The 27799-nt window shown below is 43.2% G+C and overlaps 1 long non-coding RNA gene across 3 annotated transcripts; it reads right to left on the bottom strand.

Moving 5' to 3' along the window:
* Positions 1-598: 598 nt before the first annotated feature.
* On the bottom strand, positions 599-27683 carry LOC128790567 (uncharacterized). 3 transcript variants are annotated; one of them, XR_008431802.1, is made up of 7 exons: positions 27600-27683; positions 27383-27501; positions 25132-25326; positions 23322-23458; positions 7192-7308; positions 2684-2793; positions 599-686 (listed from the first exon to the last, which is right to left on the bottom strand). It is a non-coding gene; the product is annotated as an uncharacterized LOC128790567 (long non-coding RNA). The 3 variants fall into 3 exon arrangements; XR_008431801.1 differs by lacking the exon at positions 7192-7308; XR_008431803.1 differs by lacking the exon at positions 7192-7308 and having other exon boundaries at positions 628-686; positions 2691-2793.
* Between the last annotated feature and the right edge of the window lie 116 nt (positions 27684-27799).

Below are 27799 nucleotides of genomic sequence, written 5' to 3'. Positions count from 1 at the left end.
GTGTGGTCTACCCAGAAGCTGAGCCAACCTAACAGCTCATGGACATCACCATAAGAAAAATCCTGCAAAAATGTGCCTCTGATATTGCTAGCTAAATTGAGTTAAACTAGACACAGGGAGCAACAGAGCTCCATGGATGGGAGTAGACAAGGAGAGGTAAGACTCCTTTCAGCACCTGCAAGTAGATTAGTTCAGGGTGTCAGACTTAATGAACAACACAGGAACTTGCTTTTGGCTATGTTTTGTGTAAAGTGTCTTGTCAGAAGCCCAGGATTTCAAGCCTTTAGAGGAGCACAAATGTTACCTGGGAGCATGTGAAATATGAAGGCACTGATTTAGTGTGCTGCATAAGTGTGATGGTATCCAAGTGTAACCATATGAAAGACAAATAATACTTAGCGAAATTGGATTTTAGGAGAGCATTTTTTCTGTCTAAATGAGGAAGCAATTCTAAGAGTACTGGTCTCTGCTTGAAACAACTCCATTAAAGAAAGGTCAAAGGGAAAAGTGTGGTACCTGAATCCAGCTGTTAGCAGGGGAGACATTGAGTTCCACTGGTCTGCTCACATCCAGTAGAAGCTATGGATGGGGTAGAGGCAGGCCTAGCAAACTCACAGGCAGCCACAGCAGGAATATGCCTGCTCCAGGCTCTTCGTGCACTTCACTGGAGGTCTGAAACACGCTGCCTGGTAAGAGGAAGAACCTGTGAATAAGTAGCCTAACAACCCAGTGCACAAATCTAAAGGCTGTGACTCTTCACCAACACAGATGACTGATCTTCAAGGAATGGGGCCAACAGAAAGTCTGTCCAAGCTCTACATGCACCAATATGGGAGGACAAACCTCTGGAACATAACTTTCAACCTAGTCATTTTATTTATGAATTTTTTTGAGCAATTGGGACAAAATAAGTCATGTTCCTTTTTAATCAGAAATTCTTCCTTGTTTGTTACAGCTGTAACTCTCCCCAGGTGACACATTTTTGTATATTTTGGAAATTTTCAAATTCACTAGAAATGTCTAGTATTTGACCAGTAAACAGGTTCTGTTCTTAATAATGCTAGAGAAAACTTATCTTGTGTTAAAGTATGTCATTACAATAGGGAACAAATTGCCCAAGGGTTTTGTTTTTTTTTTTTTTTTCCCTTAATTTCATTATCGTTGTTTTAGCTGTGTAAAGAAAGAAATAAAGAGTATATTAGTTAAATCTTGTAATATGTGTGTGGTTTTTATTAACTGGCAGCACTGTCCATCTAAGAATATTTTTCATTAACAAAATTTCTTTCTTCTGAAGATGAAACAAAGTCATTTAATCACCTACCCATTTGGGAAGAGGCAACAGGAAAAAGCAGATCAGTACATAGCTGAAAACTTTCCATTTAGCAAGTTAATCATTCTTCATTTCACCTCTCTTAAATGAGAAATGTCTTTTTGCAAGCTTTCTAGAAGTTACTGTCTTTGGGCCCCATCATTATCCTGTTTGTTTATGCTTAATTCCTGCCCTTCAAGGTCATCACAACAGATAAAATCTAATCATAGAAATAATTGGGGGAAAATTTTAGATCCATTAGGTAAGGTTAGAAAAGTTGTTAATAGGAAGAGGCCACATAACTCGCAGAATCAGTAATACAGCATCTAAGGATTTTCCTCCATTACTCATCAAAAATTAGAATGTAAGTAAATTAAATAGATACATAGGTAAAATATAAAGTCACCTGAATGGGAAAAACTCTTGTGTATTTCTTGTCTAGTGTAATTCTTTCTCACAATTTGGTATTTTATTTTTAATAGTACTGATAGAAAAGTATGCCAGTGAAATGAAAGAGACTAGCAAATTACACGTGTGCACTTATGTTTGCTGAAAATTTGAAAACATAATAGCAGGAGTTACAAATTCTGAAAGGAAGTACTTTTGGAGGGATGAAGTGACTTCATTCTATGAATTTCAGTCTGAATTTCCATTCCCAAAGCAAAAGCAAGTAAGACTCCGTGGCTCCCTCTAGGAGAAGAAGTCTCCTCTAGTCCCTCTAGTCCAAACCACATCCCATGCTTTCTCTGGCAAGTCTCAGTTCCAGCAGCCAGGCCACAGTGTGGTCTGAACAATGAGAGTTGAAATTAATGTCTCTGTAAGGTAATTTGGAAACCTGTATGTACATTCTGAATTCTTATGTATCTTCAGGTGAGGGAGGTTTTTTTTTGTTTCTTAGGGAAAAAAAAAATCCCTGACAGGATCTTTGAGAAAGGAGTTGTGGGTAGCAACCTACAGGAGAGGGCTAGACAGGAGACTCTGTGACATGAGAGCCTTCCATGAGAGGTGTCTGAGAGAGGTTCTCAGTATTCTCTTTTAATTGGTACTAGGGGATTACACACAACACATGTCATCTCAGTTTGGGGGCTTAAATGCCCCCAAGGTGCCTGGTCCACTCTCCCTATGAGGAACCCCAGTTTTTGGAGAGTTCTGGCATGTTCACAATGACATATAAAACTTCTGTGGTCTTTCCTAGAAGCATAATTTTATTAGACAAAAGCATTAGGAGGAACAGAACAACTTAGGTTTGTGCCTAAGTTTGAAAAAGGAGGTGGAAAGTTCTAGGGTTAATTTCACATTTTCCTGTGTCTACATTTCTGCAAAGTCTGAATCTATAATTTGGACAAGACTTGGTAACAGATGCATTCCCCTTACCTCTTACCTTCCTGCTTTACCACAGATAATACTGGAACTGCATCACAAATACCAAGGAAGAGAAAGCCAAGTGAGATGAAATTCCACTTCTGGTCACAGAAGAAAACTGTCTGGGGGGAGGGGGGAAAGTTACTAATTAAAATTTATCTAAGAAATGCCTCAGTAAAAGAATCATCAATCTCTTTCAGCTTAAGTCTGAAAGAGGCATATTTGAGGCTGAAAATGATAATTAACACACTCAAGGTGCTCACATAAAACACCAGTGGATGCTTTTTAACTGCTAATTAACCTCTGGCTTCTATAAACATACTTAAAAATGCACATCTTCATCACCTTTATTGCAGCTCACTAGCAATAACGTACTTTATTTCTCAAACGATGCTGCAGATCATTCCCGGTCCTTTTGACCTGTTTCAATTTCCAAACTACTACACAACCCTCCCAGTCTAATGACACCTGCAAATATCTGCACATGCTGCAGGTGTCCTTCCTATTCCTAAAAATTAATTAACAAAAGTTAATTATTTTTTAATGTATTGTTTCTCTCTCTTGTGTCAATTAGTATCTGAGTTATTGAAGTGGATCATTGCTATTAGTTTGTTTTCACAAAGTTGGAAAATTCAAACTCTGCTATCATCTTAATTACTTACAAATGAAGGATAAAATTCCTTCTTTTCTGTGGCAGAGGTCCAAAAGACATAATGGAGACAGGATGTTGTGGCAAGCCTCTGTTCCCCATGCATTCCTCCAGTCTCAGCAGGACCACTCTGGCACTGGAGGCAAAGCGTGCATGCCGTGCACAAGCACGACTGCAGTTCCAGGACACAGAGCCCACTACATCTTTTTAATAGCAGTGCCAGACTTTCAGCAACACATACTGTGTTTAAGCAAAATGGTAATTGAATAATCTGTGTACTGCATAGAAAAAAAATTAGTTCATTTTCCTTTTCCTCTCCCAAAGAAGTAGCATTGCAATACTTTTTTTTCCTAGCCTGGATTCCTGCAGAAATTAAAATGGAGTTGAGACCATTATCTCTTCATATGTAAAATAAATGTCTGTCTGTGCGCATGTGTGCACACATGTGCATGTACATACTTGCATGTTGTGCAAGAGAGAACGAACAAGAACAAACAGTAGCCAATTTTAACCACATCTGACAGAGTGAAAAAAGGCTGAAAAATTCCTGTACGTTTCATAAGAACAAGCTGCTAAGTCAAAGGAGACCCACCGAAGTTTGAATTAAACCCTTATTGAACACCAAGAAAGCTGTGAAGATAAAAGGTGTTATAAATACCCACCCCACAGGAAAAGCTGCAGTAAGAGCTTCCAGCTATGTAGACCTAGGAGAATCCAAACAAGATTTGCCCAAGGGGAACCAAGCCCCATCAAGACCTGCAGCTCACAGGACTACTGGTCTGTGCTGGATTTCTAATCCATCGCTATCCAGCTTTGATGATGATATACTCCATTTTTTGCCCTTTGACTTTGGGGGGGAAAAGATATTTTTTTAGTGCAGATTTCTCAAACCTGATGAGCTGAAACCCAACACAAAAGGAAGGACCAAATTTTGTTCTTAAAGACCCCGTGGGATACCCTTACAAGAATCTACATGTGCAGCACACTAGACAAAGAGAAAACAGCATCTTCCAGCTCACAGCAAACTAGAGATAAACTTCATGCCCTGAGTTTGATCTTAAGGTAGTAGGCACCAGTGCTATTAAAAAGCTTCTCATCCCACTTTCTCATCTGTCACATCACTGATGTCCATGGGTCTAACCATTCTTAAAAGTTTGGTGAGGGGCACACATCTTTGGCCTCTAAATGTTCCTGTTTTTTCTGCAATACAAGTGTGGTATCCATGCAGAAGACACAGCTGAAGGAAGTTATGTAAGGGTTCTTGGCACTGCTCACTCTTCTCAGTGCAATGCAGGGCCCCCAGCTCTGCTGGTCTGCCAGAGACCATCCTGCCAGTGTCACACATCTCTGGCACCTTACTGGATGCTAAAGGAAGCGGACAGTGAGAGGAGTCCAAGCCCAGAACTGCACCATGTATCAATGGGCACAAAATCTTCCAGAAACCACTTACCCACTATAGTCACATTTCTCCCTCTTCATAGCTTAGGAGTGTTGGACAAGGTTTGTTTACTTCACCCCAGGGTTGTGTGTTCATCACCTGTCAGTAACACCTACAGGGACAAACTCTGGCACTCCAACATTCACAATCCCTTCTGGATGACTGCCTTTTTATGTTCTAGTCACAGTAATTCCGCTTTCATCTATCCCTCTCTTCTGCACTGTATACCTCAGACCCTCCTTTGCTTAAGCACACTTACATCCCTAAAAACACAATCCAGGAACTTTTTATTCTTCATATTGTGTAACATGGAAACTTGTCTCTCAAGCTCTGCAATCGTGCTTGTAGGCGCTGAAGCAATCAATGCACCTAGGCTGCCTTGGATGCCTGTGGCCATATCTAGCAGTGCTCTGGTTCACTGTCCTTCATAACCCACACAAGGGAAAGATAATTAAAGGATTCAACATCCAAATTCTGCTATTCCCCTCTTCTTCCCAAAAAGATTAACTCCAGTAAAACAGATGTGCCCATTCTTGTCACTGGGTGACAAAGGGATGTGTGTAGCATTGTTATTCTTGCTGCTACATGTTTATGATCTTATCCTGGGATTTTTTATGAACTTTTTTTTTTTTTTAGTCTTTTGTTGCTAAGAGAATAATAATGATCTAGCAAGGCATAAGGAATCTCCAAGGCTTGGAGCAATAAGAGTTTAGAAGACTCTTAACTACTTTAAACTCTTACAGTTTACTCTTAGTCATCTAAACTAGCTACATTTTGCATTTTTTTAATATAATAACCCATTCTATTCAGTATGTTATACCTACCTGTCCCTTTCCGTACCTAAAATAAACTAGGTGAATAGCCTTTTTTTTGTGCTTTGTCATTCATTACTTAAGGGTATAGGGAGGAGGTTAAAACAACATGTTTGTTAAATAAGTAAATATTTAACAAGTTGACTCAGATTTTAACAGTCTAAAGGAACAGTATTATAAAACCTCACTGATTTTTTTTATGTGATACTCAACTTAGTTGTTGAAGCCATTTCATTTCCTGGATGAATTATACAATTTCTGTAGTAGGACAATTCAGCATAAACATCTACAATAAAACAAGTAAATTAAATCTGTAAGTTATTTCTAGTCCAGAGGGAGAGAGCTGCCTTTTTCTTATTTACTGCTCCCTAAAGTGTCAAGGCCCCAGAGCAGTAGGACCCTGCAGAAACTAAAAGGTAAACACACACTTGATTTCTGAGATTCTGGGACCCAGACCCTCACAAATTCTGTTGTAATTCACATTTGGAAGTCAGCAGACATTTCTTTATTCCCATGATTTTCAGGCAATGGAAGAGGCAGACTGGGAAGCAGGTTTCTAAAGGCCACAGGAAAACAAAACCAACAACCCACAACAATTTTAGGGGTTTACAAATTATCTGTGAAACTTTGTAATCTGCTCCTAGGCTTTCCATGGGGAGAAGAAACTTATTGGTCAAAGTCAGAATAAAGGACCTCAAATGTTGACTTCTGTAAACTGAGTTAGATATCACTTTTGTCAAATAGAAATCAATAGGAATTAAAGTATGTTAAAGATTTCCCATGGGGGCAGAGAGGCAGCTACTCTCATCAGAATTCAGTGGCAACCAACATGGCAGTGAGCTGATGGTCCTTTCTCCCATTTCCTCACTAGTTTGTCTACATTTGCTATGTGGTCATCAGTGTGAGGGTTGTAAGCAGAGGCTTCACAGAGAACAGAACTGGCTTTATCCTAAGTGAAAAAGCCTCATCCTGCCCAGTATCTTGTGTTTAATTCAACTCCCCATTCCAGCCTGTACCAGACCATTTAGGATGTATTAACAGAACTCCCAACTAGTGACTATGCAAAGTATTTTCATTGCTGCAGCTAATCTACAAAGACCAGTATTTTGTGTTTACACTGTGAGAAACAAAATATCCTTATCTCTCAATAAAAAAAACATTTGCTCTTTGTTGGATACCAACACTTCAACTCCAAAACTGTTTGAAATCCTGGCTTGTTTCTTATCTAACTCAGCAGTGCCCATAATAGAAGGAAATCAGAGAACTCCCTCTAATACCACTCTGCCTCCCCACTTAAGGACTCAAATCATTGAGGACACTCTCCTCATAGAATATTTTTTAATTGTGGAAGAGATTATCCCTATTTTAGAGACATGAGTGAGATGTGCAAGAGCATCAAGAGACTTATCAGAGGTTACATGTGAAGTCTTCATGGCAGAGCCAAGAAATAAATTCCCATTTTTTAATCTCAGTCCATCCTTCATTTCACCATCTTTCTGTCCCAAACAATGGATCAACATTTTTCCTTTTCCTCTCTTCTGACTAAGCATCTAATTTAACTACTGTTCCATTCTCTTCTTTGGAAAACATTTTTCCTTCCTCTTGTAGATTTTCCACATACCTTCACAATTTGCAAAGTTCTGCCACACAGCACTGGTTGGTGTTCCTGGAAGCAGCAGACCAGCTGCAGCCACAGCTCCCAAGCTCAACCAGCCCAGGTTCTGCCTCCACCATGCACCTGTAGTTATGCAGAAGGAGACAACTTGAGGCATTAATGGTGAGAGAGGCTCTGAGTTCAGCAGCATCTCGGTGTCCTCTGGAGTGCCTCAAAGCCTGAGCCTGAAATCCTACAAAGCCCCCACAGGTCTTGCTGCTGCCTGGTCCATGCTCTCTGCTTTGGACCACTGTGCACAGGCTTGTGTGTAAAAAGTGTCTCTTTAAAGCCCTGGCATTACAGCCAACTTGAGATTTTCAGCATGGATGTAAATAGAGGCCTTTCTCAACATTTTGTCCATTAATTCTACTGCCAATATACTGGCTGAAGACAAATTAGATCTGGTTTTCCACCTTTTTATTTAAGGTTGTGCTGTAGTTAATAACCCCCCAAAACTAATTTTTCCAAGCCCACCACCAGTGCAATATTAGTAGCTGTTTCCTTGTGGGACAGTGCTCCTCTCTCAATCATCTCTGGTTTTCAAGCCTTGCCACCTGCCCATCTAAGTTGTTAATGCTCTCTGACATTTTTCTTTCAGAGTAGAAAGAGACTGTTGAAGAATATCATGCAGAGTCTCAAGGAGTTCCAGAATTGATTCCTCAAGGCTCAGGCTGTTGAGAGGGCAGCACGACTCAGAAGCAGAATTTGTGGGATCCTTTGAGCCAGCAGCATTCTGCTTGAAAAGCCTTTCTCCTTCAGACACATTCATGCCTCAAATCACTCACTACCAAATATAGAATGCATTCTTTAAAAGATACTACTTTCCTCACATGAGGTATCTAAAACTGTTGGAAAAAGCAAAGCTGAAAAATACAATGATACCCCTGGCCACATATGAGATGTGATTAAATCAAAATGCCCTGCAGGCTGACCTGGTGGCCATACAGACCTTCCCTTCACTTGCCCTGGTTGGCATTTGAGATTCTCCCGGGGTGCCAAGGCATTCCCACTCCGCTGGCTGTGTGACGGATCACGCAGGCATGCCTCGCTCCCACAGCCTGCCTGAGTCTAGGAAGGGGCATTCAGCAGGGTCCTTGTTAAATAACACCAAGGTATTAAAAGTAACCAAAAGAAAGATGTAACATTCTCTTGTCCAGAGGTTCCTGCTGCCATCTTAGCTGGCCATTACAAAAATGGTTTGTTCCAACGTTTGGTCTCTGTCAAACAGAAAATTGCTGGCTCCTCTCCCACCAGGGCTCCAGTCCCAGGCACCCAGTGCTCCCTTGGCCCCTGGCTGTTCTGCCCTGCTGCTCTCTGGCTGCTCCTGCAATGCCAGCCCTGCAGAGCCGTGGGTAAGGCAGCAGCACACACTCACTCACCGAGAAGCCCAGGAAGAGCCCAGAGCAACATGTGCGTTTTTACATTTGAAGTGTAATCATGATATTTAAAAAAAGAGTTTGCATGGTTTACCTAACGTATCCTTTAATGAGGAAGTGTAGTTCCTAGGAAAAGATAAAGACTGAGTAGGAGAAGGATAAAGCCCCTCCCGCTACTTTTTAACCCCTTTCATGCTGAATATGCTTCCTTTTTACATCCCGGGAGGCAGACTCTCATTTTAGGGGCAGTTTTTGCTCTAAAAAACATTCTAGATTCCTTCACACAAAGAAAATGTTTCTGATTCAATGCTTATGCTGGGTAGTTGTTTTAGTCCCAAAAAACTGTGCCCAGCAGGACCAGGGTAGTGATTGCCCCCTGTACTTTCCACTGGTGAGGCCACATCTCAAAATCTGCATTCAGTCCTGGGCCCCTCACTACAAGAAAGACATTGAGGTGCTGGAGTGTGTCCAGAAAAACGCAATGAAGATGCTGAAGGGCCTAGAGAATAAGTCCCTATGAGGAGCAGCTGAGGCAGCTGAGGGTGTTTAGCCTGGAAAAAAGGAGGCTCAAGGGGGACCACATGACTCCACACCACCTGAGAGTGTAGCCAGTTGGGACTCAGCCTCTTCTCCCAAGTAACAACCAATAGAACAGGAGGAAACAGCCTCGAGTTGTTCTAGGAGAGGTTTACATTGGATATTAGGAAAAATCTCTTCACTGAAAGGTTATCAAGCATTGAAATAGGCTGCCCAGAGAGATGTGATGCTTAGGGACAGGGTTTAGTGGTGTACTTGGCAGTGCTGGGTCAATGGCTGGACTTGATCTTAAAGAACTTTTTCAACTTAAATAATTCTATTATTCTAAAGAAGGTGAAATAACTCTCCCCCCCCCCCCCCCCCTTTGTTTCTTTTTCATTGTTATCCAGCCTCTGGTCTATTTCCTTTGTGGCTGATCTCATCTCTGTGTTTTTCTCACATATCTTCTGAGATTACTCACTCCATCCATCACCTGTGCAGCTGACACATTTGCTTCCATGCTGAAATCCCAAATAAGCTCTGTTATGTGGCACAAACCAATCCAAAGTTGCAGTCACATGCCTTGTGGCCCAGCCCTGCTTAGACTTCTCTCTCTTCAGGTGTGTCCTTGACGGGTGTTTTAGGCTGATCTAGGCCTTGCTATGGGGGCCCAAATCCCTCAAAGCTGATGGTCCAAGCTGAGCTCATTTGCTCCTTCCCAACAATGCTACCCTGAATGCCATTAAGGCACAGCATCCATCAGGAAACAGTGACCTTGAGGGAATTCCCTCTGCTGCTGCAACACAAAGTGTGAAAAGCAAGATCACAAATACCACTCTAATAAGGTTTTCTGGATTTTGATATGCATTTTCTTGAACATTCAGAGATCCCAGCTCATCTCCAACAGCTTTCAGACTTTCAGTCAACATTTGCCTTCATGCTTCTTTACCTTGTGCATAAAGGCTAACCCTGTATAAGACAGTATTCAGGCCAAAACTGAAGGCTACACAAGCAAATGTCCCCTTCCTTTGCTGTGGAGTGTTTAACCATGGTATGAATTGAGCCATAAGAAAATGACAGTCATTTACTGGAATTAGCACTTTTAGAAATAGATTAGCATAGTCATAATAAGAAGATGCAATTTATATACTAGAAAAGCCCATGCTTTGGGTCGTGTGCATCTGATGCAAAATAGCACTGAAATACTGCAGCACTGGGTGGTCAGGCTGCTTGCTTGAATGAAGGGAAAAACACAGAGGGGTGGAGGGAAAGCAAACTCTCCCCACTCCTCAGGCCAGAGCACAAAAAATCTGCCCACTCTGTTGCTCTACCTGAGCACCTGAACTTGATCACACTTGAACTTCTGGGACATCAGTATAAATACATCCCTTAGATGCTGGCCAGCTGATCTTTTCTCTTGCAACATTTTGCACATTAATTTTGCTATCCTTTTATTTTAAGGCTGATAAAAACAGTCCAAACACTGAGGAAACCAGAAGCCCCAGTATTCTTCCACACTGACTTTGCATTCCTAGAAGGTAAATCTAGTTAAGGCAAGTCTTACCCCCCTGCAGGAACTGAAAGAAAACCCCACATACTCCTAGTTTATATCTTTGATCCACCAGCTTTACACATGAAGCACAGCATGTCTCCCACAGAATTTTGCTGAGGGCTATTTTCCCCTCGTACCAGTGAGACGTTGGGAGGTACAGAGTGCATCTGTTCCAGCTGCAGGACAACAGCTGGGGGCCAAGAAAAACAGAGGCAGAAGGGGCATCAAAACTATTTTCTGACTCATCACTAAAAAGCAATAGGAAAAAACATCTTTACAATCCTCTCAAGATGTTTTAATGTTACACATTAAAAATTATACAGATGTGCTGCAAGTCTCTCCTAAATAAACAGGAATTTTACACCAGCTATTAGAATACTACACAGTAACACTATTAAAATTCAAAAAATATTTATGGTCTTCCCTTCTAACCCAGGGCATGCCAAAATGAAAAAAAAAAAAATTCTGGTAACAAGAAAACACACAGACAAAAATGGTCTTGCAACACTTTCCAAGCTGTGAATAGTAGAATGCATTGGAATCCTGCTTGCTCACAGACATCATTTGAGCAACAAACATTAAGTTTACCTATCAGGTCTTCTCATAAGAGAGACACTCCACAGCTCTTGTTGGCCATATGGCAGTGGGCATCTCCCACCTCTCTCTCAAAGAACTTAAAAGAAGCAAAGGAAACAACGTATCATCATTAATGAACTGTTTCTAGCCACTCTGAGTGGAAAGTTTCTGATCATGAATCTTCCCATTACAGTGGAGCAAAGGAAAATAGCTGCTCCAAGCTGGGCAGGATTTAATGCTGAACACAGTGCTGACAGATGGGCAGAAGGTATAATCAATCTATTTCATTGTTAGAATCAGCCCAAGTATGGGATTCTGGGAGTAGCCTACACAGGTTTTTCCTTTGCAATGCTAGGCAAGGATCCAAGTACCTCCAAGTGAACTGTGCCTTTTGGTGCTGATTTCTTAGCTGCTATACTAGATTAATCACAAGGGACTGCAAAAAAATTTGTCCCATTCTGCAGGAGTCTAGCCAAGAAGGTAGCAGCAGGACTAGCAGAGTCACATCCAAGTGGCGTGGCAGGGACAGACACCTCAACGGGGCTGTGCCATGGCTGGTGTCTCAGTGACCACTGGTGATCACCCTGTCGTGTCTCGTGGTTTCTCATATCCCGCCCCAAAGCTCTTGCTTCACTTTCCTGACCCAGTATCTTTTTTGAGTTCCCTTCATCTCTAGCTATTCTTGATATTCATAGAAGTTTTAATTATCGTCCTTTAGCTTTGTTTATTTTGTTTTCTTATTTTTCTCAGTATTTCCACCCAAAGTTACATGCTTTCGCCTGTCCTTTCCACTTGCACACTTGAAACAAACAGCCAATCTGTGAACTCTATACTTATCCCTGCACAACCAAGGAGAAGAGGGGCATCGAGTAGAAATGAGAAACAGGGAATGAGGCTGATTTCATTGCAGCTGCAGTGCTGCCTCTGAGCAAGGCTAGTCCTCCTACTTGAGCCTAGAGCCACCTACCTGCTTCATACCAACAGCAGTGAATTTAGCAACCCAAGTGTCTCAAGGCTTTGATTCCTCCTGCCTGACATTCAGATAGTGGAAGGCACATGGGAAAGAACTCACCCTCTAAAATAACACCCTCAGCAGATCTTTCCTGAAGCCTCTAAAGTGCCAAGTGACTGCAGTGTTTGCAGCAGTTCAGTGCACAAAATACATGGCTCCCTGGCATATCTCACCATTGCTCCCAGCTCTTCTTTTCCCAAACTCCAATGAATCCTGGTGACTCCAGCATCGCATCCAGCCCAAGCGCAGTTCCAGCTGGTGCTCTCCTGCTGTGACACTGGGTCCTGCCAAGAAAGCTCCTGTCTAAGGTCCCAGTTCCTCCACCATGGTGGTGTGGAGGAAGTGGATTGCTGCCTTTGGCTGGCGGCCTCCAAGTGCCCCTCAAAAACCCCAGAGAGATGAATGGGCCTTGTGAACTTTTGCATACACCTTCCTTGATGTGATTAGAGAGTCACAGACTTCAGAGAAAAACAGACCAGTTTCTCCCGTCTACCCTTCAGTCAAAGTAGTCTTAGAAATGCTTTTAAGTAACAGCAAGCTATTTTTAAGTGGCTGATGTCTTTCAAATTCTGAGTGGTATCACATATTCAGAGAGTCACAGCAAGGTTTTTTGTCTTGAAAAAGATTAATTTCCTGAAGCACATATCAAAATCCTACCCTATGAATCCCTTCAGTGCAACAGAACTCTCCTAGTTAAAATTCTACACAAGCATATTTATTTCCTCCCTGCTCCCTGAGGTACCATTCTCTCTATGTATGCTACAATAACAACTGTGCCGTTACTAAAATTGAGCAAAATAACCAGATCTTTGTAGAGGATAATTAACAGCCAGCAGTGAATCTTTATGCTGATTCAATGGGATATGAATGAGTGATGAAAATTCTCCTTTGCTGGAGAGGTAATGGGATATTGTTACGTTTACATATGCTTTGACTCTTGCATGATAGCATGTTTATGGTGTTCATCGTTTAAAGTCAGAAATAAGTACACAGATATTTTGTGATTGTGTTCAGGCAGTTATGCCTCAACATGTTTGCCTCTCTTTCTGTCATTAACAAAATCCCCTCTCCATCTGCATCTAATCCAAATTCCTTGTGTCCATTCTGAGCAGGATGAGTAGACCTGAGCCTCTCCAGCTGTTCCTAGAGATACGAAGGTTCATTTCTGGAATTGAATTTCTGCAGTCTTACGTAAACTATCTAGGTTAGTGCCCTCACACAGGACACTTCACAGAGTATTTGGAGGTAAATACAGTGACATTGCACAGGTCTGAAATACTTGGAGCCCCCAGATTTCTGTGTGCTTTTCATTCCATGATAGAAAATTCTCATGATGTTCTTTCCTATTGGATAACTATATATTTGGAAAAAGTAGCAACTCTCATTTGAAATACTGCATGAATATCCATTGAGTGTACTCATACATTATGTATTTAATACTGGAATACCTCTCAACTCTAGAAAACAACTGTAGAATAATTGAAATGAGAACATAGGCTTTCTAAAGTAGAAATACTAGCAACCATTCTTAAAAAGGCAAGAGGAAGAAAATATGTCCAGATATGTTTAAAAAATAATTGGCAAATAAAAATTTATAATAATTAGTAAAACAAAACAGCTCTCACATGGCTGCACATTGCAAGTTAACTCCTGCATCACCAGAACATATCAAGATGCAACTGCTTGAGTACAATGGCCAGACAGGGACGTGCAGTTTTGTCACTGCTGTTACCTGGGTATGCATTGCTAAGCACACAAAAAAACTTGGGAATGCTGGCACAAGAGGAGCCTTTCTGTCTGACCTTAGGCCTGTGAAATGGTTGGAAAAGCAATAACATGATCTCTGGCAGCAAGTATGCCAGGCAACTGGGCTGGTGTAGGAGTCCTGGCGGGCAAAGAGCCTCAGCAGGGAATTTGCCATTGCAGGTCAGGGTTTGCCCAAACTGGAGAGATGGTCACACTTCACAGCAGACTCCTTGTGACAGGCCTCACATCATTTCTGTAACTGCCACTGAATAGGTGGGGCTTTTCTTCTCCCCTGCAACCCAAAATCCCCCTTCAGTCTAGTGAGTTATTCACACCAAAGATGTGTTTCCAAAGTGGATATTTAAAAAAGGATGGAGAGTAAATAAAAACTGCAGCCATCAGCTGCAGACAGCTGCCCTGTGATATGACCTCCAAAGGTGCCCTCAGAGCCTGTGACCTCCTCTGCCCATATATCGTATTTTAAAAGAGTCTTGAATTATATTTTTCTTTGAAAACTAACAGGGATGAGTGGTTTTACAGGATGGTGTATTTGTTTGTTTTCCTTTTGAAATGTAGGGCCTGTCTCTCCCAGAAGGGATTCTGGCTAACTGGGCAACTAATGAAACAATAATATTGTCTGAGACAGGGGAGCCAAAATCTGGAGAGGAAACTTTTTTCTTTTTTTTCTGTTTGTTTTCTTTTTAATCTGACTGTTCAACATTCCTTCTTCCTGACATCTACTGGAGTTTGGTCATTAACTGACAATTTGGAGAAAAAAATCTTGTTGTAAAATATTGAAGAGCTCCGTTCCTTCTAGCAAAGCCTCCACACTAATACACAGCTGCCAGCCCACAGAACCGTGTTTCAGGGAAAACCAGCATTTACTACTGTGCACATTTAAGGGGTTAAACAGAACAGAAAAAGGGGATTCATCTTTCAAGTATCTGTCCACTGCCTTTTTAACCATCATACAAAAGAAAACAATAAAAAGAAAATAAGAATTGCTCTGTAAATCACCTGTGGACAGGAGACATGATGAGTAGGAAAGATATTTAGTTCATTTGGAGGCATTTCTTCCACGCATCGTAAAATATGTGCTCTATAGTCCTTAGCAAATGTGTCCTGCACCGCGGTATAAATGAACGCGAACAGTTTGAACTGCTGGCCAGAAGGGCAAACTCGACAAGTGCTGCACTTGAAGTTATTCATTGCACAAACAGTTGAAAACGTGTCTGATTCTGCACAGGTGCAAAAAAGTCACTCTTTGTAGAGGAGGGTTTTTTGACATTAAATTAGTTTCAATAGATGATGATGGAGATGCACATAATGAATTTGTAGCTATGGGGAAGCAGAGCATTGCTTCTGACCCAGATAAAATCCGAAGAGCTTTGCTGATGTCCGCGCAGGAGGAGCCCTGGCCGCCCGCCCCCGCGGCCCCGCAGCTCCCTGCCTGCGCTGACAGCGCTCCAGCACCTTTCCCGGCTCCAGCAGCCTCGTCACAGCGACAAACACAAACACGGATTACTACACTGAACACGTCAGGCTAAGTCAATAGTTTAATAACCACTATTAAGGCTTTTCCAAATCCATTTAACAACTGTAAATTATTCCAAAATAAAATAGCCTCAGCCAATCAGCTGTATAGTCACTGACCCACAACTATGTGCTTATTTCTCAATTAAGCAAATGTCCACATGCTGGTTGGCTTCAGCTGCTTTTGTGGTTTTGTATGTTGCAAGTTTCAGCATATAAATCCCTGTCCCCTGCCTGAGAGCCTCAGCTTCAGGTGTTTCCTACACCAGGTACTGCAGCTTCACTCTCGCTGAGGCGAGGCTGGTGCTGGGATAAGCTCTCCACTCCAGCCGTGCCCTCTCGCATCCCACCCAAAGCCATGCTGCCCAGCCCTGCCAGGACGCGGAACCACCCTGAACCCCCGTGCTCACCTGTGCGAGGAGAAGTGTCGCCCTCTGGCTGGAGCCATCCCTGAGCTCGCTGGTGCCGAGCCGGGGCAGCTACCCTCACCTCTGGGAGCAGCGTCTCGGCTCCAGTCAGGCTCCCGAGCTCGCTGGGTCCCGTTTGGCGGGCACCAGGGAGCCAAGCTGGCAGCGGCAGCAGCGGCGGCGCCGGGGATGAGGCGGGAGCAGCGCCGTGATGAGCCCGTGGCACCGCTCCGCCGTTCAGAGCCGGAGGGGCTAGGGTAGCCAATCAGCCCGTCGGGGGGAGCGGGGAGAGCCCGGCAGGCACAGCAGGAATAATTGGAGGGAGCTCCTAATTAATTTGATAATAACCCTATCCTGTGTTAACACACTCCACACGCAAAAATGCCTAAAAAGTGCCAATTAGCAGTGAAAGTGAAAGAAAGCAAGTAACGGGGAGCAGCTGAACCTCACAGCCAAGGCCTGACGGCACGCAGGTGTGCCAGGCCCTCAGTGGCACCGTCCCTTCTCCAGGACAGGGGTGACGTGCCTTTGTGGCCTTGTGTCTGCTACAGCACGCGTCTCCCATGGAATGAGTTAGGTTCCTTCTCTGTACTTGCATCCAACAACCTGCTGTAGATGGGCTCATGATACATTTTAGGTGAACTCTAAATTCTTTTCCTGGCTGGTTTTGCAAGACCTAAAATCCTCATCCTCCTCAAATGCAGGGGAATCTGTGGGATCTGGGTGGCTGCAAGCCCTGGGGAGAGGTAGAGCCAGTGTGCAGGGCCTCAGCTTCTTTGAAAGCAGGGCTGTTAGCTACATGGCCAAACTGGGCATCAACAGACATCTTAATCCTTCCACAGCCATCAGCTTTTTTCTTTTTCCTGCTCCTTGTGCAGTCTGTCCATCAGGAGGTTTGGGATGAAGAGGGCAGAGCAGCCCCCACGAGCTCCCTGCCCAGCCACAGATGGAGCCAGCAGAGCTGGCCCAAGGATGGCACCTGCAGCCCTCTGGAGAGCCAGGACACGCATGGACACCAAAACTGCCCTTTGCCACCTGCAGCACTCATCTCAAGATGCTGCTAGCCCACAAATCAGATTTAGGATTTAATTTCTAAATACCCATGTTGGCCTGCCACCAGCATTTAAGATAGTCTTTTTTCCCTTCTATTATTCTGTGTCAAGCTGTTTTGTATTTTTACTCCTGTATTTTCTCAAAACTATAAGCATCCTGTATCACAGCCTAATCCCAGGGCCAAAACTGGCAATTTCAATATATTTTCCAGAAAATAGACAACTTGGATGTCATTACACATTGTAAAAGTTTTACCAGGTATCTTGTATTCACCACTTACAAAGCTTCCATAAAGCATGCAGCTATAATGAGCTCCAGCTTTCTTTCCAGGCAAATATGAAAGAGGTTTTTTTAAATTAATATTTCTGAACCAAAGTCCATGCTCTGTGGATGCTGTTGTGATTGCTGGAACACAAAGATGGCTGGTGTTTTATTTCCTAATCCTGCAAAGCAGAGGGCAGGTACAGGCATTTGTGTATGCCCATCTCTGAGCAGTTCACAGAGATGACAAGGAGAGGAAAGCACGGAACAGACAGGGAGTTGCTGCTGGCTCCTGTTGGGACTAGAGAAGAAAAAAGGGACTGGAGTCCAGCAGCCCATCTTACAGGAGTTCCCATTCACAGAGCATGAGGTAACTCCCAGCCAATGGATACCCAGCACGTGCTTTGAGGTATGGTTGGGATGAAACAGGTGCCTCCAACACAGCAGAGTCCCACATCTCAGGTTCACCAGCCCTTGGGAAGGTCAGCCGGGGGTAAATGGATGAGAGGACAACTGTGGGAGACTCTCACCTGGGCGGAGGTGAGCCATACTCCAGCACCCTTGGCACATCCTTGTGTCCTCAGCTGGGTTGCATTCATGTTTAACAAAGCCTCAGAGGAACTCCCACTCTTGAGGAGACTCCCAGGCTGAGGAAGCAGAGGGAGCTCAAAGTTGCAGTGTGCACAAGAATGAAAAGTGGGGTTTGCACCTGTCAAGAAAGCCAAGCAAGACTCCTCTCTGCATGTGGCACTGACTTTAATGCTGGGGCCAAATCTTGGGTTTTAAACAAAGCCAAAAATGAAAACTCTCTCCAAACATTCATAAGCCTCTTTAGAAAGGCTTGATTTAAGACAAACCACAAACTAGGCACCTTGCCATGGGACTGCACTGCTTTTAGCTGACCCCATATATAATGGCAACCTGAGCAGGCTGTTAAATGCTGTAATGCAGTCTTCTGGCCCCCAAGGCAACTTCCTCCCGCGAATGCCAGAGCCAAATCTCTGCAACAGCCAGCTTTAAATCTGGAAACACAAACTACCCTCCCATCTCATTAGAGAATGGAAGTATTCAGTGGGACACCGCGAACAGTAAATTGAATGCCCAAGTTAGGGATAAGGGAGGCTACATTCTCACTGCTGTGAGAGCACTCATGTTTGGGAAGTGTCATTAAATAATAGTGGCAGCACTTGGTCACAGCATAGTCTGCCTTCTGCCTTTTAATTAAATGATACCAAGAGGCTGTGCTTCATACCATGTGCAACAGAGAAGGCATTGGCTGTGAAAACCATTCCTGCCACTGCTGTCAGCTCCTGTACCAGCACACTGCACAGGAGGAGGCATCTGCTCCTCTTTCCCTGGGAATTTATTAATTTTAGACTGCATTGCAGTAGAGCAGATTCACCCCCCAGGAGAAAAAGAAATAAAACACACTCTTTCCTTAGAGCAAAGAGAACAAAACTGAAGCATGGGACAAAATTTAAAAAACCCAACACACACAACTTTGATGTATTTGATGCAGGAAATGACATGGTTTCTCTAGCTATATTGCTATGAAATCTTAAGTGAAAGATTGCTTCCAGCAGAACACACTGATTAAATCTGAAGAGATTTAAGAAAAATTAAGATTCCAAGGCCCAATTAATTTTCTGATCAAGAAATCAAGATGGGTAAGGAATTGGGAGTGGCAGCTGAGTTGCAAGTCTTTCTTCCTTGATTGTGCTTTTGTATGTTAAAGAAGCTTTAAAACCAAAGTACGGGAGAATAAAAGGCTGACCTTTGATGTATGTGATATGCCATAAACTAGAACCAGTCCTCCAGATTTCTGTTTGTCAGCTTTGCATTTATGAAACAGAAGCTGCCTTTGAATATAGTTTAACATGATTACAGGTCTTTCTATGACTAAAGTTAAAGAGAGTAGCCTACATATATTGCCCCTTTTCCTTCATGGAGTGCAAAGAAAAAAGAAGATCTGAAAGGTTTGAGAGCCATTGCTTCCTACTTGTCTCTTTTTCCTGGAATCTTAAACTCATACAAAATCTTGTCCTTTTTTTGCTAGAGAAATTTGTAGATTATTTTGTCTTCTCCTTGAGGGTAGAGGGTCTTCCTTGCTCCTATGGAAAAGTAGGAGAAAGACAGTTCCTCACAGAGAGAGCTTTGCTTATAAATGTACTAATAACTACCATAACAATGAAAGCAGCCCAAATAAGAAACATTTCTGTGTGCTGAGCAAGGATATTGTGCACTTGGCAGAAGTGAGCCCATATCCTCCAGCCAGCCACAGAGCCTCACAGAACAGATGTGCTGGTTCAGTGTTTAAAAACTTTCAACTGAAAAGTAAAACCCTTTCCAAGATCTCCTTCACACATTAATAATAAAGCGGCATGTTATTTTCAGGGAATAGTGACTAGAAATCATTTCTGCAGAACCATGTTCCTGATAAAATCTAAACCTCCAACTGAAAAATTTGACTACAAAGGGGGAAACCAGCCAAACCTACCGCTGTGATGAGGAGTTTGAGAGACTTCTCCATGCCCAAACCAGCCACATGAAAACGCTAGAATACGGGTTCACCTAAAAAACTGGGGGGAAAGGGAAGTCACCCAGGAGTAAAGTCAACTATAACTGAGATTCCAATGTACTGCAGGTAGTGAAAACTGTCTAACCCCCTGAAGTTTGCAATCCTCATCTAAAGTGCTGTATACTCAGTAAGTAAAACCTCCTGCCCCAGAAATCCAAGGGAGGGTGAAAGAACTTACTTGAAGGTTTGCCTCTTTGAAAAAGACCTAAGGAAAGAAAAAAGGGTCCATTTCAGGGCTCACAGAATAAGAGTATTTAGATACTCCTCCTTAAGAAAGGACCCAGCTGCAAGCAAGGTTTGTGCCATAGTTTAAATCCAGGTTCCCAGGAAAACTTGCTTACAGAAAGATGAGAAGATCAGAGGATCATTACTGCAGAGGATTCAGAGAAATTATCTCCTAATACACAGTTGAAGACAGAACTAGTCTTGGTCTCTCTTTGGCTTGAACCTCTACTGAAATTTAATGCTGACAAATCAAAAAGGGATATATCCAGAATTTGTAACCCTGATAAAAATGGGAAATCTGTATCATCTTAATCAAAGGATATGCCACCCTGAGCTGGATCTGTGTCTTGTCCCTTGGCCTCATATGACTCCTGTGTGCTAGAGGTTAAGGGTTTGTTAAAGAATATCGGTTTTGATTAAGTGTCACATATGGTGTAAAACATCCTCTTTATCACTGGCAGTGAAGGTTGGGGGCCAGACAGTGCCTTTTAGTGAGCTTCTAATATAAATTAGGTGTCTTAGGTAATGGGTGGTTTTCAGACAGGATTGATCTTTCTATGGTCCAGTGAAAGTAGGTGTGTTTGGTGAGATGTCACAAAAGCAGCTTCCTGGCACCTATACTAATGGGCTGGTTACCCCTTTTGGAGTAGGACTTGAAAAATGTAGCACAGGAATCCCCCCCTCCCCCTTCCTAACTTTTTCATTTTCTTGATGTAATGGGCAAAGGTCTATATATCCTTTACTCCTTTGGTATTTCAGTCCTTGTATTTGCAGTATCACTCAGTGAATCTTAAGCCACTCATCCTTTTAGTCACTTACACCTCCCTAAACTTGCATGAACTTAAAGATGAAGTGGTTATGAGTAGACTGGGTTACTTACTATTTTTATCCATGTACAACCTTTAAAGAAAAACGTATCAAGGATACCATCACCACCACAACCAAATGGTTTCTATTCCCCATTAAGTGCTTCTTGGAAACTTTGATGGCACAGAAACCTAAGAAAAACTGTTGAGATGTTAAACCCTAAGTTCCCCTGCCTCAAAAACAAGAGCAAACATGCATTTCTATAGACATCAAAACGTGTCTGTATTTTCCTCTTTATGAAGCAGAAATTCTCTCAGCTTTGTGCAAAGAGTGCCATGATCAAAAGCACAGACTGAGCACATGAGATCCAGAAGCCGTAATGCAGAGTCTAACTATGGACCTCAGGTAAAGAGGGTATACACAAAATAAACCTTTCCTTTATAGTTCATTGACATGTTGTAGTTAAAACTTTTCTGAAAAGTTTCCATGTGTTTATGAAGAAGTGAAAGCATAAATGTTGGTATTGCAGGCTCATAAACCCAACTGCTGAACAAAATCCTCAAATCTTTAAATATGCAAGAATATGTCACAAACATTTTAATATTTCATTGCATTTCCCACATACCCATCCCACTCATCACAGGAGCACTGGAAAATAACAAATTTGATAAAAATATTTAGATAATTAAGATGCAGAAGTCTATTCTGATTCTGACCAGGAAGGTTTCCTTGGACTCCAGTTTAAATAACTGGGATAACAAAGATTTAAAGCATGATTACCCTTAATTTGCCTATAAAAATATATTTGTCTTTAGGCAAAGATAGGCACATCAGTAACTCCAAGCTCAGAGTAGTTTCACTGGATACAGTGGGATCATTATGATTAAAATTGCATTTGCCTGAAAACCAAAACAGAACTGGCCCTAGATATGACCTTCCATTTAGGTAATTTCAGATACGAAGCATAAAAACTCCTCTGTTAACATGGGACACCTAGAAAGCATTTCCTCTCTCCTATTTCAGGACCCCTCCTGCTTATTTTTTCTTATTTGCTCATTGTTATAATGAAAGAGATTTGTCAAAGTGCTTTTGAATATCTTTCTTATTAGAGATACTTTACAAAAAATGGATTAACTAGTTGAGGTTTGGATTTGGGTTTTTAATACCATCAGATGAAGGACACTCATTCCTACACCCCACTTGGGTAGGGACTCCTAAGGGAGCCAACATGCTTGCCAGGCCCTGGGGTCCTCAGCTGGGCCCTCAGCAAGGCTCAAGCACCAAAATGCCTTTGTTCTCCTGTGCTGGTCTCTGAGCCCCAAAAAGAAAACAGCTCTCTTATTTTGAAGGTGCCCACTGTGACTGTCAGGGATAGCGTATGACTTGATTTCTAACACATTTAAAGGTAATTTGCCCCAAGTAAAGACATCTAGTGGAATACAAATAATATATGTATTCTAATTGATTGCTAGAAACAATCCATAAGTACTTCTAAGATACAATCTGACATAGTATTAAAATACAACTCCTGCAAATAGACCTTCGCTGCCTTTGAAAATAGAACCACTGTTTTCAGAAAGAACATACTCGTCTCAGACCTGCTGTGATGCCAATGCCCTTCCAAACCATTCCAGGAGTTTACTTAAGAGATAAAAACACATTTTTCAAGCCTTTCTTATACAACACCTCATGTTATTCCTCATGGAAGAACCAAAAAATATTTCAAACCTGCAGTTTGCCAGAATAGGTTTTTTGCCCATCAGAAACACTCCCAGTCCTGCAGGAATAGTGGCACAGCAGAGTCCCTGCAATGCTGAGCACCACTTAGCTTTGTCAATTTGCTGTCACTGGGACCTCGCCATCAGGAGCACACAGGACACTTGTAAAAGCTGATGCTAGAAGCAGGGGAGGGAGGCAGAGCCCCCACAGCAGAAGCACCCTGCAAGCTGCCTGAGTTCTGGCAGGGCTGCCTTGGGAGCTGTAGGCAGCCTTGGGATTGCACCCTCTGACTCCCATCGCCATCCTAACTCCTTGCATTTTTATTTTGTTTTTAATGGCTCAGACATTAAAAACATGGCTCCTGTATCCTAAAACTAATGTTACAGGTTAACAATGCCTGATTTGTCACAGGAACACCCCTTCTTACTGGAGAAATGGAAGGGGATAGTGGGATGGAGCACAACTGTGCCATGCTCATTGCTCCACTCCAGGCACCGGGTTGGGGACTGGCACAGAGGTTGCTGGTTGAGTTGCTTTTCCATCCTTTCTAAATGTACTTTCATACAGTCTGGGAATTACTGAGTGTTTCCAACAAGCATACACTGGTTTATTCCCAATTTGCCCTGTGTGTGTCAGCAGAGCAGGAGTAAATTAGCTGTTTACAGGACCAGGAGCAGTCTGCACTTCCCTGCAGCCCCATTTATCCTGTGGAGAGGGAAGGTTGCCTGGGGCTTACCTTACACAGCCAGGATGGCAGCAGCATCCCAGCAGCGCTTTCTGGCCTTCTTTGCCATCTTCTGTGTGGGGTCATGAAGAGCACAAGACAGTCATGACTGCCTGCCAGTTCATTTCCTCTGTTCCACAGAAAAATTACTACAAAGACACATAATAGAGATTTATCACTGCTGCAAAGGATTATAGAAATATAGGAGGCTCTCCACCTATTTCACCCTATGGAAATTTTGTGCCTGCCTTGTGTTATTTAGATGGGCAGAGAGAACAAGGGCTGAAAGGGTAACATCAAGCAGAAGCTGCCTGAAAGATCCATTCTAGATTTATTACTCTTTTGTGCTGAAAATGCAAATAAAAATTAATGAAAGCTATGACAAAAAAAAAAAGTGATTGGATTCCTGGGGTTGCCCTGTTCATCCTGTAGCCATCAAACAGTGGGCTGATCTCCTGGAAAGCCAGCTGCCCTTGCCCAAGGTGTGAGGAAGGGGAGGTTCATTCTGTTTGAGGATGAAGCATGGAAAGAAGGGAAGATTTAAGACCCACTGCCACGGGGTGTTTATGGGGCCTTGTTGGTGGTCCTAATTAAATGAACAATAGCATGTCCTACTTGAAAGGCCAACCAACTTTGATGCCAACACAGCCCAAAAAAGAGCAATTAAATGCAGTTTGACACCCTGTCACTTCTACATGCCCCTATAAAGGGGCTCTCCTGCAGTCCTCACCAGTGCAAAATTGCTCTGTACAGAAGTAGACCTTCCAGGGTCTGATGGTTTCCTCTTTGTGAATGGAGGAGAGGAAAAATACGGCCAAAACCCCTTGACCTCTAAAGAATAGGGCTGTCAAATTCAGGGGACAATTTTTATGAAATGGAGTGTTAAATTGCACAGCGTTGTTCCTAAGCACAAGGACCCCGATTACTAACTACCCTGCACCCTCTTTGGGTTTATTAATTTCTAATTCCTATTAGTCTTTCTCCATTAGGCGGGAGAAGAGTGGGTTTCACGTTCTGTGGTACAGAACCTCCTCTGCTGTGGAGACAAACCAGAGGCCGGCCCTCTCCCACGGGAGCCCTGGCTGCCCAGCCCATGCCGTTCTGAGCTGTTTCAGCACCTCGGCTCCCTTTGTGCCGCTCCGCTCCGGGGAGTGCCGGGCTCTGCCTGAGGCTCCTGTGGCGGCTGGTGACAGATGAGCTTGACAGCCTGCTCAGTCCAGGTGACTGAGCATTAGCTCGCCTGAGAGTGCAGGCGCTAAGTAAATCTCATTCCTAATCCAAATTGCTTTTGATAAGAACAAAAGCTGTGTGCAAATGAATATTTCCATCTTATTTCAAATTCTAGGTTTCAACTGCAATATTAATGCTATTTTACAGTGTAATTTACTTGTAATAATATGTCATTATTGTCATTTTACAGTTTTCTCTTAAAGTAGTAAAGAAAATGTTTTAAAAGGCACAAATAGCTGGAGCACAAATCTCCATTCAGCCTAAGAATCTGTGCTCTCCCATCAGAATGGCACGTAATTGAAAACAATGACATCCCCAATGGGCTAAACACTCCGGTCATTAACTCATTTTTATTTTGGGATAAAAGGGTGTGCTTACAGCTTTTTTCCCAAATAGTAAATATAAATTAAACATATCTCTTTTTTTCCCAGAATGGCATCTGCCAGTGAAGCCAGCAATGACCTCTTAACACTTTCCACGAGCACATCCCAAACCAGCACGTGGTGTTAGACACAAACCTCCTCCAGGTGAAGGGTTTCCCACAACACGGCACATAAAAGGTGGCTTGCAATAGCAGAAGTGTCCTTATTACCTGGTGACAGGTTCCTGAGCATGAGGTGACTGCACTGCTGGGTTGGTAGGAATTGCAGAAAATTCAGGCAGCCTTCAGAAGCCAGGCTGTGTGCAAGGCATGGAGGTGTCATAAGAAGATGGCATCACTTAATGGAGATGACGTATGCCACACGCGTAACTGTAAACCAGCTGTGTTTCCACCTCTCCTGTATATCTGTGGATGAAAACTGATGCACTGTTAGTACTCTTGAGGACTGAGAGAACCCATCAAAGACTGTCACAGACTTCTTGTCCTTCTCCAGAAGGATTCATACCACACTTCTCCCAGCAGAAAACTCCGCAGACTGATGAGGTCAAGGCTATTTGAGATCCAATTGGTCAGGAGGGTGTAGGTTACACACCAATTATCTCCTGCAGGCTGCGAGTTTATCCCAGCAGTAACTATTGTTGAGCAGCTGTGAGTTTTACACCACATTCCCAAAAATATGATTTCTCAGTGTGATCTCTGTCTGAATTAGACAGAAAAATATTTAATGGCTGGCAAAACATTAGTAAATAAAAGCAGATCAAGATGATGTTGTTACAATAACAGATTACATTACTATTCCCTGTCCTTAGGAAAACCCTGATTAGACCAAGATCCTCATGGGGTCTTATGAATAAGTCAGGAAGGGGCTCTAATGACCCCGCGTGAGAGCTGAGCTGCAGCGCAGCCAGCAAGGTGCCAGGTGCCTCTCAGAAGCAAGCACTAGCCTGGATGACTAACAGCATTAATCACAGGGGGGTTGTTGATTTTCTTTAATAATTTGGGACATATTTTCTGCTAATATAAACTAGTAGCCAGGAGAATGCTGTCAATTTATAACAGCAAAATCTGACCCATAATCTATTCTTAATCCCTTTATTAGTCATTATCTTTTTGAAGAACTGTATCTCAGTCTGAATACTCCCCACTACAGAGAAAAGCAACAGACTTTTCTTATTAATCTCTGTATGGGAAACTCCAATAGCTGAAGTATCCTTCCACCTTTGCAAGCACACCTAGCATTGATTGCTGATCTTATATCTTGAAATGCATAATTACTGAACTAAGAGAAAATTACTTTTTGCTTGTGAGTGTCAGGACAGCTCTGAATCCATGAATGACTCACCCTCAGGCACTGGTGTTTAATTTATGAGTTATTTATCTCCTTGCGCACACCCCAGCACAAACAATTATACTTAGTAATTTGTTGATCTTATCAAGGCTGTTTGATGTTAGTATTGCTACCTCCAATAACACTTGTGCTTTGAAACTTAAACAGGATTTATAACCAAATTTGGATACTTTGCACATGATTCCTATTACAGGGAAGTTTAACTCTTCAGCAACCAGAGGGTTTTGCAAGCACTTTTGAAAGAATCACTTGCTGACAGATTTGGCAAGGTGTCCCTTCAGCAGCGTGAGAGCCCCTGGTTAGAGCTAGCTCTGTCCTTACATAGCATGGCTGAGTGTTCCTAGCACAGGACAAGAGAAGGGAGTGAGGCCTGGGCCTGGGCCCAGCTCCATGCCCCCTGCCCATGCTTGAGGCCAGCTGCAGTGCCCTGGTAAGGTCAAAGCCCCCATGCCGGTCTGTAGGGTCTTCCCTCGGAGCCTGTATTGCCCTGGGAACCCTTTTATGTGGGCAACAGCCTTCCTCATTACAGAGCAAGAGCTTTACTAGCCTTTAAACTATTACGTGTTTTCTATAAATCAAGTCCTATGAACCCCTTTGCGCAGTGTAACTCCCTCTGTTGTCAGATGCAGGTACCAAACCTGGGCCTGGACGTGTTCACCTCGTGCTGTGCTTCGGGGACAGGCAGCTCCTCTGAGGCCATGGCCATGGGGGCTGAAGGTCCTCACACAGGGGTTTCCCAAATCACCCTCATAAACCCTCCTTCCTCCCCCCGCATGCTGCTGTGATCATTACACCAAAATACACTTGGTATCAGAGGTACAAGCAGTGCAGGGATTTCACAGAATCACAGAATGGGTTGGGGTGGCAGAGAGACCTCAAAGATCAAATTTGACCCCCAGCCTTGGGCAGGGACACCTTCCATTACATCAGGCTGCTCAGAGCCCCACCCAGCCTAGTCTTGAACACTTCCAGGGATGAGGCATCCACAGCTTCGGGTGCCTCACCACCCTCATAGTGAAAAATTTTTTTCCCAGTATCTAAGCCCAACCTCTTCCAGTTTAAAGCCATTCTCCTTTGTTCAGTCCCTACATGCCCTTCTGAAAAATAATTTACCTCAGCACTTTTGATTCCAGGCTCAAGTACCTCTAGGGGTGGTGACGCTGCCTGGGAGGGATGGAGGGTCTCTGCTGTGGCTGTGGTGGGGCTCTGCAGCCAGTGCTGGGCCCAGATCACTACGGATGAAAACATGGTCAACACAGAGCAGTACTCCTTCCATCCCCAAAATAGCCCTTGGTATGTTATTTATGTGTGTTTGGAGAAATCCCCATACCCAACTTAAGCCTTTTCAATTCCGCTGTTGTGCAGAGTTCCTGCCCCTCAGGGCCCAGCAGTGCCAAAGCCAAAGGCCTTCCCCTCCCACAGCAGCAGCAGCAGCAGCCAAGCTGCCAAGGGCAGGAAACCCCCGCACTCGTGCTCAGCCAGCCCCAGGCTGCCAGGCACTGCCTTTCCGAGACTCAGTGCGTGTATTTT

The sequence above is a fragment of the Vidua chalybeata genome, chromosome 7, assembly GCF_026979565.1.
Source record: "Vidua chalybeata isolate OUT-0048 chromosome 7, bVidCha1 merged haplotype, whole genome shotgun sequence".
NCBI classification, from domain to species: Eukaryota; Metazoa; Chordata; class Aves; order Passeriformes; family Viduidae; genus Vidua; species Vidua chalybeata.
The sequence above is the reverse complement of the archived record's forward strand: the minus strand, read 5'-3'. Positions and strand labels throughout refer to the sequence as shown.